Source organism: Portunus trituberculatus, chromosome 2 (assembly GCF_017591435.1).
Source record: "Portunus trituberculatus isolate SZX2019 chromosome 2, ASM1759143v1, whole genome shotgun sequence".
Classification (NCBI taxonomy): Eukaryota; Metazoa; Arthropoda; class Malacostraca; order Decapoda; family Portunidae; genus Portunus; species Portunus trituberculatus.
In genome coordinates, this window is record NC_059256.1 from 4659907 (window position 1) to 4675728 (window position 15822).

At 40.6% G+C, this 15822-nt stretch overlaps 2 long non-coding RNA genes across 5 annotated transcripts; one reads left to right on the plus strand and one right to left on the minus strand.

The window, feature by feature from the left end:
• Nucleotides 1-2625, plus strand: LOC123503228. 4 transcript variants are annotated; one of them, XR_006674375.1, is made up of 3 exons: nucleotides 1-92; nucleotides 1435-2123; nucleotides 2262-2625. It is a non-coding gene; the product is annotated as an uncharacterized LOC123503228 (long non-coding RNA). The 4 variants fall into 4 exon arrangements; XR_006674372.1 differs by having other exon boundaries at nucleotides 78-92; nucleotides 715-2123; XR_006674370.1 differs by lacking the exon at nucleotides 1-92 and having other exon boundaries at nucleotides 513-2123.
• A 10620-nt stretch (nucleotides 2626-13245) lies between these two features.
• Nucleotides 13246-15105, minus strand: LOC123503242. The gene is made up of 3 exons (XR_006674377.1): nucleotides 14982-15105; nucleotides 14289-14416; nucleotides 13246-13338 (listed from the first exon to the last, which is right to left on the minus strand). It is a non-coding gene; the product is annotated as an uncharacterized LOC123503242 (long non-coding RNA).
• Between the last annotated feature and the right edge of the window lie 717 nt (nucleotides 15106-15822).

Sequence of the window (15822 nt, forward strand, 5' to 3'; positions counted from 1 at the left end):
GATGGAGGTTTTCGTGCTGCGAGGTGACGTGCCGCTGCTGTGAGATTAGCGGACCACCCCACCCCACTCTACAGCCACAGCACAGAGGAGAGGTTGGTGGTGTGTATGTAAATGAATAGTGTCGGTGTTGTGTGTGCGTTGACTTGCTGTGGTGATAGGAAGTTGTTAGTCAGTAAATTGAGGGTGGTTAGGAATGTTGACTGATAAAGGATAACAGGATATGTGTAGGATGTGCACTGTGTCTATTGGAAGGTTAACTATACGGTGTCTGTCTGCGTGACTATGTAGGATGTATTAGGAACTAACGGTACGTATGAGTGTTAAATTTACTTGGTTTAGTTGTCAATTAGGGGCGATGGTTCAGAATAGATTTTGGGTAATGACCGTGGTAATGAAGTGTTTTTGTGGTCATTGTAGTTGTGTAGGAAGAATTACGTTTAACCTCTTTCAGTACTGTGACGCATTTTCACCTTGAGGTGTGTGTACGATTAGATAATTCTATTGTTACAAAGCATGTATGGATGTCACAAGGTTAATGGCCTGTCTTCACTATTTTAATTCCTCGCGCTTGTATGAAATCACCAAATAGTGACAGAAGGAATATATGAAAACGCATCTTGGTGCTGAAGGGATTAAACGTGTCGCGTAACTATAGAACTGTTATATTTGAGGCTATAATGTTTCAGGTTAGTCATTGTGGTTCCCTCGTTATAGAATAGGTACCAGAATCGGCGAAAAGAATGAGTGGACAGGATTTCTTCACGTAACGAGGCTGGTGTTTCAAGGTACGTGCATTAGAGGCACGTGTTAGTATAACGGTAAGTGGGGATATAACCATGAAATTAGTTCTTGAAAGTGGTAGGCAGGCCTAAATCGTTAAGAGGTTCACGAGTGACGGTGGGGGTTTTTGTGAGTTTGTGAAGCTGTATAAAATCATCAAATAGTAACCAGAATGAGTACGGGAATGTGTAATGGTACTGAAAGGGTTAATCCCCACGTAAGTTTCTGAATCTGTATAAAATTGCCAAGTAGTAACCATATAGCATGAATATCGTAATGTCACGGTACTGAAAGGGTTAGCTATCCATTCACTCGTTTCAGGCAGCACTAGTTAGCCTCCTAGAGAGAGAGAGAGAGAGAGAGAGAAATTATCTATCATCATTTACTAAGAAGGAAGCTTCAAAATGTTACAACAAAATAATAATAAAAAAAAATCCTGTATTATTATAAGTACTACATGTATTATTATAAGTACTACACGGAAGGTAAGAATGATTGATAAATATATGCAGTTGTGTGTGTTTAACGGTTGGTTTGGAAGGAGTTAATATTGAGTGTGGCTAGTTTATATCCAGATGGTGGACCAGTGGTTAGATTCACCGGCAGCGTTTCATATGTTCGTTTGCCCTCAAATTGTTTTTCCCTTATCGGCAGGTTGGGGATGGGGGAGAACGAGAACGAAGCAAGGTCATTAGCTCAATGGCAGCTAGATCAGTATAACTCCAGACATCACGCCACCACCGACCCCTCGAGTGTACGAGTGATTGGGAGGAATGAAAGTGAGCGTGAATGGAGGCAAGAGGAGGCAGAGTGGAAACTGAATGCAGTGTGATAAGAGACAGAAGGGATGAATAAGTGGAGTGTGTGACCGAGTTAGGGCACTATGAAGACGTGTAAGGAATGGTGGTGGTGGTGGAGAAACTAAGTTGAGACGAGTGAAAGGGTTTCAGCCAGTTTTAGGACGGACAGAGGAGGGAAATGGTGTTAGTGAGTTAGGGCTTATTATGGATGAAATGAAGACGTGAAGGGAAAGTGTGGTGTTGAAAATGTGTAGAGACGAGTGAAAGGCAGTGAAGGTGTGTTTAGGGCAATGTTGCGTTAGATGTAGGGATAATTAGTAAACAAGGTATTGCTGTTTTGTTAATTTTGTCCATTACAGGAGTTGACTATCCGAAGGCCTGACTCGCAGCGGCAATGAGCCTCGTGTACCTTGCATTACCTACGCCACCGCCGCAAGATGAGGGAAGAAGAGCTGTTTGGTAACCATATTTAGGGCCCATATCACCCCCGAAGCTCATCATGGGTGTAACCACCTAGAACCTGGGTATCATGGTGACACGTAGGTAACTTTAAACCACTCGACAAATGGCATTGTTTTAAGGCTCTCCACCTTATTCACTACGCCACCGCCTAGTGTGGCATGGTAACAGTGTGGCCTGGTACATGTGAAGGTAATCGGTTAATTTTTTTGTCCATTACAGGAGTTGGTGATCCAAAAGCCGCCCCACAGCCGCTACTGCTACTCGGAGGGTTTCTGCCTTGCATCGGGCCTTCACTGCCGGCCCGCTAACACGTGCCGCCGTCGCCGCTACTGACAGGGATTTCGCCTCGCTGCGGCCTGGCAAACACCTTCTACGTCGCCGCTATTGACACTGAGGGACTTCGCCTCGCAGCGGCCTGGCAAACACCTGCTACATCACCACTACCGCTGCCGCCGCCGTCCAGTGAGAGATTCATCTCTGACATCCTGCCATTCAACGCCTGCTGCCACCACCACCACCTCCTTATGGTTCTGTCACTGTACTGAAGCTGTTGTCATGATTGAATAATAAATTGTGAAGAAATCTTTATGGTTTTGGTGAATTTCCTTTCCTGGGAAATATTTGTGGGTGGTTTCAGTGAGTAGTGCTTAGGTCACACTACCTGACCCCATTAACCACCTCTAAACAATAAATAGCCAGAAAAAAAAAAGAAAAAAACGCGATAATTTCACTTTTTTTTTATCATAAGCAGACAAGACAAAATAAATTGAGAAAATATTCTGCAAGTGGGGAAAAAAAAATAGCAAGATAAATAAAATGAAAAATGGTCCAAAATATATATATAAAAAAAAAAAACGGCAAAAAATGGTGATGGATTTTAAATACTGCAGGCCAGAAAACAGCAAAAAATGGTCAAAAACTGGCAAAAATGGTGAAAAAAAAAAAACGGCCTAAAACTGCAAAAAATGGTGAAAAACTAAAACAAAACGCGCCCTAAAACTGCAAAAAATGGTCAAAAACTGGCAAAAAACAAAACAAAACAGGCCCTAAAACTGCAAAAAATGGTCAAAACTGGCAAAAACCCAAAACGGGCCCTAAAAATGTACTTAAGTCGAAAATACTCGAAAGAGTCTCCGGAGATAAGGCAGATCCATATTGGAGTTAAAATTAAATGCAAGAGTCTCCCTAGACTTTTATTCAACAATTCTTTACATTATTAGTCTACAAATATTTTTTACTAAAAAATTAAAAAAAAAACAAAACATACAAAGAATACAGTGAAAAGTCTACACAAATTTTCAACTTAGTATAAAAACAGTGAGGAAAATCTATACAGAAAACTCTACACAAAGTATAAAAACAGTGAGCAAAATCTATACAGAAAACTCTACACAAATTTTCAACTTAATAAAAAAACATTAAAAATGAACTTAGTATAAAAACAATGAGTAAATTCTATACAGTGAAAAAGTCCACAATAATTTTCAACTTAATATAAAACAAACATTTACAACAATTTACAATATAAAACAGACATTTACAACATAATATAAAACAAACATTTACAACAATTTACAATATAAAAGACATTTACAACAATTTACAACCTAACAAAAAAATCTGCACAAATTTTCAACTTCACAAAAATTTTAAAACAATTTTCAACTTCACAAAATGTTTTCAAACAGTTCTTTCATGTTAACAAATATTCAAAGATAAAAATGTTTAGTTTTGAAGAGACAGTCTTACAAACAAACTGTTTCAACAATCAGAGAGAGAGGGATAACGGAGAGAGAGAGAGAGAGAGAGAGAGAGAGAGAGAGAGAGAGAGAGAGAGAGAGAGAGAGAGAGAGAGAGAGAGAGAGAGAGAGAGAGAGAGAGAGAGAGAGAGAGAGAGAGAGAGAGAGAGAGAGAGAGAGAGAGAGAGAGAGAGAGAGAGAGAGAGAGAGAGAGAGAGAGAGAGAGAGAGAGAGAGAGAGAGAGAGAGAGAGAGAGAGAGAGAGAGAGAGAGAGAGAGAGAGAGAGAGAGAGAGAGAGAGAGAGAGAGAGAGAGAGAGAGAGAGAGAGAGAGAGAGAGAGAGAGAGAGAGAGAGAGAGAGAGAGAGAGAGAGAGAGAGAGAGAGAGAGAGAGAGAGAGAGAGAGAGAGAGAGAGAGAGAGAGAGAGAGAGAGAGAGAGAGAGAGAGAGAGAGAGAGAGAGAGAGAGAGAGAGAGAGAGAGAGAGAGAGAGAGAGAGAGAGAGAGAGAGAGAACAATAAAACAAAACAAATAGTAATAATATACATGAAAACAATACATTTTTAAAACAACATACACACATTAATCTTGTGCCCTCCACACATCCTTGCTAATATCAATGAAATGGTCTAATGGTACAAAAATCTCAAGGTAAAAATTTGTCCTAGTACTGAAGGGGTTAAAATAGTGAAGACTGTGGTCATTAATCTTCTGACCACCATAGACCCTTGCTAATGTCAATGAAATGGTCTAATGGTACACAAATCTCAAGATAAAAATGTGTCCCAGTACTGAAGGGGTTAAAGACCATTCATAGAAGCAATCTGCAGACTAAGATACACTCTTGATACACTCCTGACACCCTGACACACCCTCACCTCACTCACAAACACCTAAAAACTTAACAAACCCTTTCAAAAACCACAAAAAAGTGATTAACCTGCACAAACACACCTACACAGCACACTCTAAGGGTAAGTTCACACTACAAGCAGAGCGGAGCAGAGTGGTTGCTAGCGGCAATAATTTTGACATAGTTTTGGACATATTTTTGTGGGTGGGCAGCCAGCGGCCCTCCACGACTCCACCCATGGCCAAGAAGGTGTCCACCAGTGTGAGCCTTTATTGGTGACCTCAAAATGACAACCACTGACTAGACTGTGCATAGTTCTGGTACAATTTGACACTGTATTAGTAGTCTGTTGAGAAAAGTTAATTAGGTGATATTCTGAATTTCTGGTCCTATACATAAAACAAAAACACACTTCTTTTTTTCTACAGCTGTTCCATCCCTTGAGGAAAAACGAAAGGAAGAAGAGGAAAGAAAGAGAGAAAAAGAGAGAAGGAAGCAATATTCTGGTCCTATACATGAAAGGGAAACACATGCTCTTCTTTTTTTCTACAGCTGTTCCATCCCTTGAGGAAAAATGAAAGGAAAAGAGGAAAGAAAGAAAGAAGAGAGAGAGACAAGAAGAGAGGAGAAGGAAGTGATATTCTGGTTCTTTACATGAAAGGAAAACACAAACTTTTCTTTTTTCCACACCTGTTCCATCCCTTGAGGAAAAATGAAAGGAAAAAGAAGAAACATAAAAGAAAGAAGGAAGAGAGAAAAAGAAAGGAAAAGGAAGTGATACTCAGGAACTAAACATGAAAGGAAATCACAAATTCTTTTCTTCTTCCACACCTGTTCCATCCCTTGAGGAAAATTGAAAGGAAAAAGAGAAAACAAAAGAAAGGAGGAAGAGAGAGAGAAAGAAAGAAAAAACCACACTGTAAAGATCAATGAGCCACACACACACAAATTTGAAGGGATGACATATGAGGAGAGACTAAATGCTATGGATCCACCAACCATGGAGCAGAGAAGGGAGAGAGGGGATCTGATACAAGTTTATAAATTGATCAACGGAATGGATCAAGTGGATAAAGAGAAACTGATCCCGGGAGAAGAATATGACACTAGAAGCACAAGATCGCATAGCAAAAATTTGAGAAAGGGAAGATGTCTGAGAGATGTTAAAAAATATAGTTTCCCACAAAGATGTGTTGAGACTTGGAACAGTTTGAGTGAAGAAGTGGTGTCAGCAACGAGTGTGCACAGTTTTAAAGAAAAATTGGATAGGTGTAGATATGGAGATGGGGCCACACCAGCATAAAGCCCAGGCCCAGTAAAACTGCAACTAGGTAAATACAACTAGGTAAATACACACACACACAACTTTACCAACAAAATTTCACGTTCCTTTATAAATTATCACATTTTTTGTCATCCTTCCAGATAAACACTGAGGAGTTTGACACTATTTATTTATTCATTATTATTATTATTTCTTTTTCATCATATTATTGCCAAACGACCTGCTCTGTGGCTAAGAGGACACCCAGAATTCTTGTGTAAGTCACCCTGCTCTGCTTACTGAGTGAACACCTAACCGGACCGCTCTGCTTGTAGTGTGAACATACCCTTACACACACACACACACTCCACCGAACCTTAACCCATCTTGCCCACTCCTACACAAACACAAACACAAACACACACACACACACACTCCACCAAACCTTAATCCATCTTGCCCACTCCCACACAAACACACAAAATCCACCCAAAAAAAACACTTTCCAAATACACACACACACACACACACACACACACACACACACACACACACACACACACACACACACACACACACACACACACACACACACACTCCACCGAACCTTAATCCATCTTGCCCACTCCCACACAAACACATACACATACACACACACACACACACACACACACACACACAAACACACACACACACACACACACACACACACACACACACACACACACACACACACACACACACACACTCCACCAAACCATAATCCATCTTGCCCACTCCCACAGAAACACACACACACACACACACACTGCCACACAGCCTCACCTCACTTCAAAACACAAAAAATCTTCACATAAAATATAAATTCACAGTATAAAACAAACTTATTTCAAAATCCACCCCAAAAAAACACTTTCCAAATACACACACACACACACACACACATTTCTAGCACCTTGCCACAAAAATTCAGTATTTTTATGAGACCTTCCAAGACAGTGGTTCCCAAACTGGGGGTGAATCATCCCTTGGAAGCAGCTTAACAATTTTTGGGGGAGTACTGGAGGTGACAGAAAAAATAAATAAATAAATAAGAATTCTGAAAAATGAAGAAAACCTTGCAGTGCCTCCCATTACAATTACTGTTAACTTAGTCTTAGTGGGCAAAGTTGTAACATAAATAATTATTCTGTGTAAGGGGTAATGTGGTTGGTTAGTGTGACTTGTTAACCCCTTCAGTACTGGGACACATTTTACCTAGAGATCTGTGTACCATTAGACCATTTTATTCACTTTAAGAAGTGTCTATGGAGGGCACAAGATTAAAGGCCACAGTCTTCACTATCTTAACCCCTTCAGTACTGGGGGACAATTATACCTCAAGATTTGTGCACCATTAGACCATATCATTGACATTAGCAAGGGTCTATGGAGGTCACAAGGTTAATGGACACAGTCTTCACTTTCTTAACCCTTTCAGTATTGGGACACATTTTTACCTTGACATTTGTGTACCATTGGACCATTTTGTTGACATTAGGAAGGGTCTATGAAGGTGACGAGGTTAATGGCCACAGTCTTCACTATTTTAAACCCTTCAGTACTGGGACACCTTTTTATCCTCAGATCTGTGTACCATTAGACCATTTTATTGACATTAGGAAAGGTTCATAAACATCAGAAGATTAATGGTCATCATCTTCACTATTCTAACCACTTCAGTACAGGGACACATTTTTACCTTGAGATTTGCATACCATTAGACCATTTTATTGACATTAGGAAAGGTTTATAGACATCAGAAGGTTAATGGTCACAGTCTTCACTATTTTAACCCCTTCAGTACTGGGATACCTTTTTACCCTGAGATCTGTGTACCATTAGACCATTTTATTGACTTTAGGAAAGGTTTATAAAGGGCAGAAGAATAATGGCCACAGTCTTCACTATTTTAACCCCTTCAGTACTGGGACACATTTTACCTTGACATTTGTGTACCATTAGACCATTTTATTGACATTAGGAAAGGTTTATAGAGGGCAGAAGAATAATGGCCACAGTCTTCACTATTTTATCCTCTTCAATACTGGGACACCTTGAGATCTGTGTACCATTAGACCATTTTATTGACATTAGGAAAGATCTATAGACATCAGAAGACTAATGGCCACAGTCTTCACTATTTTAACCCCTTCAGTACTGGGACACATTTTTACCTTGACATTTGTGTACCATTAGACCATTTTATTGACATCAGCAAGGGTCTATGGAGGTGACAAGATTAATGGCCACAGTCTTCACTATTTTAACCCCTTCAGTACTAGGAGACATTTTTACCTTGAGATTTGAGTACCATTAGACCATTTTATTGACATTAGGAAAGGTTTATAGACATCAGAAGATTAATGGCCAATATCTTCACCCTAAAAACATGCCAAATGGTCTTAAAATACCATAAAACATGCCAAACTCTCTTAGAATGCCCTGAAAAACATGCCAAACTTGTCTTAAAATGTCCTTTAAAAAAAAACATTCCAAACTGCTTATCCATCCTAACTGTTCTTCATGACTCCAGGTGTTGTCTTGTACTCTGGGTGTTGCTGATGGCTGTAGATGTTGTAGAAGGCTTGTGTTGCATTGTGGCTTGTCTTGGCCTTGGTGGTGCAGTGTCTCTCCTTGGCAGCATTCAGGGACTATTGGCTTGACTTTCCTGTAATGATAGGTTTACATTGAGTCACCTTCACTATTTTGTAAACTGAACTGAACGCAACTCAACCAACCTAACAGAACTAACTAACTAAACTGAACTCAACCTAACCCAACTAAACTGAACAGAAATTAACCTAACCCAAAACAACCCAAAACAACCCTCAACCCAACCCAACCTAACCAAAGTTAACCCAAAACAACCCATCATAACCCAACCCAACCTAACCCAAAAACAACCCAAGTTAACCCAGAACAACCCAACATAACCCAACCCAACCCCAAACTAACCCAAAACAACCCAGCATAACCCAACCTAACCCAACCCTTTATCTTTACCTTTACCGAGGTGCCTGTCACGTGACGTCGGCGACCATGGAACACCATCCTCCTCTGTTTTGAGCCACTCTAACCCGATCCACAGTTGTCCAGCCCTCACTGACGTGTTTCACCAATGTGTCCATAAACTTGACCCTCTGTCTTCCTCTCGCTGGTTCCTTATACTCTCCCCAACAAGCATTCTCTCCCACAGTCCATGTCCTCTCAGTACATGGCCCACAAAATTGAGGTGTCTCCTCCTGATACTCTTCACCGGTGTTTTTTCCATTACTACTCTTCTCAATCCTTCATTAGTGATCCGTGCACTCCAAGGGATTCTCAGCATTCTTTGCATGAACCACATTTCTACTGCTTCTAACCTTTTGATCATGTTCTTCTTTATCGTCCATGTCTCAGAGCCATACGTTAATGTGGACCATACATAACGCTTGAGTATACGTTGTCTTAGAGTTATATTCATGCTAATATTGGTCATTATCTTTCTTACCCTTAAAGTACGGGGGTTGATTTACTTTCTGTCTGTTACAGCGAGGAAAAATCACACCTGTCAAAAATGCTAAAATATTCTTTTCCTCATAAAAGCATATTTCTTTGTGTTATTCTGAGTACAACGATATAGTTTTCAACATGTCATCACCTCTCACACCAAAGTTATTGCACGTCAAAAAATTCATGGCAGAATCCGCCGCTAAGAAATACCCCCAAGCTCAGATAACACCACTCTCTCTCTCTCTCTCTCTCTCTCTCTCTCTCTCTCTCTCTCTCTCTCTCTCTCTCTCTCTCTCTCTCCATTTGGGCATATGAATTTGATGTAAAAGTAGGAACTTTTGCACTTTCATGTCATGAAAATGTGAACTCAGATGAAATGATGTTCAAAACAGAAAAATAAAATAAACCACATATTACAAATATTGTGGATTTTATAATAATTGGAATGTGGCAACTCTTCTTGGCAATGGGACTGACGTGACTTGGCCGACAAGCACAGTCCTGTAGAGGCAACCATGGGTGACACACACCAGCGCATTGTTCGAGGGGAGTATGTGAGGAGGTTTATGAACGTCGCTGTGAGGGTTGGCCTCTGTCTCCCAGATCACTATCAGAATCACTACTGGAGTCTTCACTTTCTTCTGTCTTAAAAAAATCACTGTCTTCATTTTCACCACTATCCTCAATGTCATTACCGAGTAACACTGACATAACATCACTCGGAGTACCGAAACCTAACTCCGGGTCACGGGATTGCTAGATGTTGCCTCAAAATGGGAAAAGATGACCTATGTGAGGGAACATATGTCTCCAGGCTCAAAGAGGTGAGTGAGAAAAGATGCCAGAGACTTCCACTTGCCCCAGGACCAACAGTGAGGGGGAGAGATTCAAACGTTTAGCGCCGAAAAATCATGATTCCCGGAACGATCCCTGCTTCTCTGCACGCGACGCTACAATCATCCCGAAACAATCACCGAACGTTAAGGGTTAAACTATCTATGAGTGCTTGCAATTTTACCTCGGAATCTGCCGCTAAAACTGTATCGTCCGCATAATGTATGTTGTTTGTGTTTCTTCCCCCAATGCAAATTCCCTCCATTTCTTCCATCTCCTCCAAACATTTTTGTCCATACAACGAGAACAAGTCTGGTGAGAGTACAGCCTTACCACACTCCTCTCTGTATCTCTACCCATTCTGTGTCTGGTTACCACACTCCTCTCTGTATCTCTACCCATTCTGTGTCTGGTGAGAGTACACAGCCTTGCCACCTCTCTGTATCTCTACCCATTCTGTGTCTGGTGAGAGTACACAGCCTTGCCACACTCCTCTCTGTATCTCTACCCATTCTGTGTCTGGTGAGAGTACACAGCCTTGCCACACTCTCTCTGTATCTCTACCCATCTCTGTTTTTTTTTTTATTCTTATTGCTGCTTTTAGTTCCCAGTATAGGTTATTTATCATTGTTACATCTTTGCCATCCAATCCAATCTCCTTTAACACGTCAATCATTTCCTCCTGTCTAATCGTCTCAAAGGCTTTCTCAAAGTCCACCAAACACATGTATACATCTTTTTGCATTTCAACTGCTCTTTCTGTTACCATCCTCAGGCCAAATATTGCATTACCCTTTCAAAATCCATATTGCTTCCAACCCAACCTAATCCAATCTAACCCAACATGACCCAACCCAACCCAACCCCAAATAACCCAGCATAAGCCAACCCAACCCACCCCAAATTAACCCAACCTAACCCAAAACAACCCAACCCAAATTAACCCAGCATGACCCAACACAACCCAACCCAAAATAATCCAGAATAACCCAACCCAACCCAACCTAACCTAACCCAACCCAACTCATACTAACCCAGAACAACCCAGCATAACCCAACCCAACCTAACCTAATCTTATCTTAACTTATCTTCACTCAATTTTACCTAACCTAACCTTACCATACCTAACTATAACACACCAACACCAGAGACCTCCAAACCTGCCAAACTGTCTTAAAATGCCCTCAAAACATAACAAACTGTCTTAAAATGCCCTGAAAACATGCTGAACTCTTAAAATGACATCAGAACCTGCCAAATTGTCTTAAAAATGCCATCAAAACCTGCCAAACTTTCTTAAATTGCACTCAAAATCTGCCAAACTCTCTTAATATGCCCTGAAAACATGTCAAACTGTCTTAATATGCCCTTAGAACATGCCAAACTGTCTTAAAATGTCTTCAAAATATGACAAACTATTTTAAAATGGCCTCAAAACCAGCTAAACTGTCTCAAATTTCCCTCAAAACATAACAAACTACCTTAATATGCCCTCCAAATCTGCCAAACTGTCTTCAATTTCCCTAAAAACCTCCAAAATTGTCTTAATATACACTCAAACCAAACTGTCTCAATATGCCCTCCAAAATGTCTTAAAATGCCCTCAAAACATGTCAAACTGTCTCAAAATGCTCTCAAAACATGCCAAACTGTCTCAATATGGCCATAAAATATGTCAAACTTCTCAAAATACCCTCAAAATATGCCAAACTGTCTTAAAACATGTCAAACTGTCTTAAATGCCCAAACATGTCAAACTGTCTTAAAATACCTTTAAAAAATGCTTCAAAATCTTACCCAGCCCAACCCAACCACACCTCCCCACACCACACACCACACCACTGACCTGCATAAGGAAGGGAGCCGTGTGACCTCAGCATTGAGTGGCCACCTCCTCTCGGGTCACAGTGAAGTCCCAGTCCAAGGAGTCCTGCGGCAAAAGGTCAGAGGTCACACAGGTCACACTGGGATAGTAATAATAGTAATAGTATTAGCAGGAGGAGGAGGAGGAGGAGGAGGAGGAGGAGGAGGAGGAGGAGGAGGAGGAGGAGGAGGAGGAGGAGGAGGAGGAGGAGGAGGAGGAGGAGGAGGAGGAGGAGGAGGAGGAGGAGGAGGAGGAGGAGGAGGAGGAGGAGGAGGAGGAGGAGGAAGGAGGAGGAGGAGGAGAGAGAGAGAGAGAGAGAGAGAGAGAGAGAGAGAGAGAGAGAGAGAGAGAGAGAGAGAGAGAGAGAGAGAGAGAGAGAGAGAGAATTGAAATAGCAAAACTTTATGAAATGACAATATTTATTATTTTACCTTTTCTTTTCTCTCTTTTCTTCTTCTCCTCCTCTTCTCATATTCCTCCACCTCTTCTTCTTCTTCTTCTTCTTCTTCTTCTTCCTCTTCCTCCACCTCTTCTTGCCTTGGGCCGTCTTTCTCCATATTTTTAACACAATCTGAAATAAATAAAACTGGATTAATATCAGAGAGAGAGAGAGAGAGAGAGAGAGAGAGAGAGAGAGAGAGAGAGAGAGAGAGAGAGAGAGAGAGAGAGAGAGAGAGAGAGAGAGAGAGAGAGAGAGAGACCTTAGTGTTTCAGTGTGCGGAGGCCATAAATTCAGAGTGTTATTGAAGCAGTGGGTAAGTAAGTGAAGTGCTTGACAGTGACACATAGAGAATAAGTGAATAAGTGAAGTGATAATACAAGATACATAGTGACACAAGTGATACACTGCAGGAGTAATTATCACTACATCAATAAGAACACTAGCAGTCAAATAGTTGGTGGGCTTTGAGATAGGAGATACCCATAATGCCTTCTTTAGCCCGTTAAAACTCAATGGAAATGCACTAAACATCCTAAAATTCTTAAAACACCCAAAAATAGCCTTAAACAATCTAAAACAGCCTAAAAATACCCTAAGACAGCCTTAAAACACCCTAAAGTAGTCTTAAACACCCTCAAAGTCTTCAAACACCCTAAAACAGCCTTCAATACTCACAGTTGGCTAGGTGTGTCCCAGCTGGTGTAGTTGCCATGTTCCATCCCTACACAGAGCCACTTCCTTTAGTATGGCCGGTGGTGGCTGGTGATCCTGTTGGGAGGAGGTGGTGGTAGTTATAATAGTACTAGTGGTGGTAGTAAAATGGTGTGGTTTTGTGAGCATCTGATGTGGTAATGTTGGTTGTTTGTGGTGGTTGTGGGGTGTGGTTGGACAGTGGTGGTGGTGGTAATAGGAGGATTTAAAAAAAAACAAATATTTTCCGGCCAAAACAAGTGAAAAAATTGAGGTTTATGAGACAAAATTGTAAGAAAAAACATGCTTTCACACACCCCACACTCACCAAACACACAGCACACCAGCACACACCATTCCCACACCAGCAAACCACAAACAACCCTTTCCAAACACTGGAAAACGCAAAAAACACACACCCAAAAAATATAGTTTACACAACAAAAAAACACATTTACACACACACCACACGTACCACACACACATCACACCTGCGGAAACCTTTCCCACACCCGCACACACCAGCACATTACACAGCTTGGTGTGTGGAAGGAGATATGGAGGAAAGAAAAGGAGGTGGTGGAGGGAAAAATGAGAAAAATTATCAGGTTTTGAAGTGAGATTTAGAAAAGTACTATTTTGACTATGATAGAAGTGAGATAGGAGACTCAAAATTGGGAGGGAAGGTGGAGGAAACATGGAGGAAATAGTCTACTGAAGGAAAAGCCTGGAGGTAACCTGTGGAGGGAGATATGGAGGAAACAAGACAAACATTACCTAACCAAAATGCACCAAAAAATTACTTAAAAATATTGCATCAAGCAACAAAACACACACACACACCTGCACTCCACAAACAACCCTTAAATCACACCTGGAAAACGCCCACAATAAGTCTAACCTAGCCAAACCACACCAAAAAAAAAAATAAACAATATACATAGGTAGCTATAGTTGACATTACAAAAACGTACAAAAAAAAACACTTACACACCCACCACACTCACAGCACACCCACACACACTCACCTCTCCCTCTGGAACTTGGTGAGTGGAGTATTTGTGGAGTTTTGCCGCAGAGAGGAGACATGCAGCAAGTCAACAGCAGCGGCTCTCCAAGAACCCATTGTGACATTGTGGCAAGCCATGGTGCACCTCTGGAATAGTGGTAGTTGTTGTAGTAGTGGTAGTGGTGGTGGTAGTAATAGTATAAATGAGGCGTGACAAGGCGTAGGAAAGGGTGAAGGACACTGCCTACCACACTATAACACCACCATATCTCACTAACCACTTCAACTATCGAACTATTACGCATATGGGAGGTGTATGGATCCACAAACTATCTACGGAGGCAATATGGGGGCGTGACAAGGCATAGTAAATAAGAAAAACTTAAAATAGTTAACACAGAGAGGGCCGATGTGGAAGGCAGGATGGCGGACACTGCCTAACACAAGACCACCACCAACTATCAAACTATCCCGCGCATGGGAGGTGTATGGGTGCATAAGCTATCTATGGAGGCAATATGGGGGCATGACCAGGCGTAGGAGGGCAGGAATGACCACCACAAATATGAAGCAACAAAACCCAAAAGTTTGCTTATAAAGACGCACTTATTTTCACTTTACCAGACTTTATTCACCTTAATTGGCACGTCTCACTAACTCTACATACTTTAGATAATAAGCATGTACACGCACACACTTGGGAATAACTCACCTGCTCCACAAATGTTCAAAAACTGTCAATGTCTACCCTTCCAGCTAACAATGTCGGATCTTCTTAGTGTTCTCCTACGCAAAATGTCGACATCATCGTATACACTTCCTCTATCATTCAAACTTCTTATAAAATTCAAAATAACATTGAGATAAAATAAATATGATATGAAATGGTAAAGAAAAATGAAAATAATACGAGTATTATATTCCCAATACCGAAATGGAGGTGTTGGGGTCACTCACAAATTTTGCTAAAAACCACATTTCGCCTTAAGGATTGAAATATTTCTACTTAATTAGTGAAGTTGGCACTGTTCTGATATTTGATTTGTTATTAGTAAAGTAAACTAATTTCTAAACTACAATAGAATCGAGTCCAGCTGTGTTTTGGTTTACCGAAAAAATTACGTTAAAGTCACTGCAAGGAATATAACGTTTTTTTTATCAGCACGCCTAGGATTGTTTTGGTGCTTGATATAACACTTAAAAGATATGAAAAACATGATTCAAGTAACAATATTCCATAAAGTTTAGTCTACCTATTTGTATTTTCAAATTCAAAATTTTAATGGTAACAAAATAGAAAACAAAAATCTTTATATGACAAAGAATCTGTGTTTTCTTTATTCGGCTGGAAAGCGAATATTTTTGTTATTCAGAAAATGTAATATAACGTAGTTTGGGTGAGCTTTCCATCTCGACATTGTGGTGTGTTTGTCACCCGTTAATTGGACACAAACTCCTTTCTTTCCACCGCTTTGAATAAAAAATCCACCCGGTAGGAATATTATATTTTGATTATTAGTTACACTATTTATCGCGCCTAAAAGTGTAGTGTA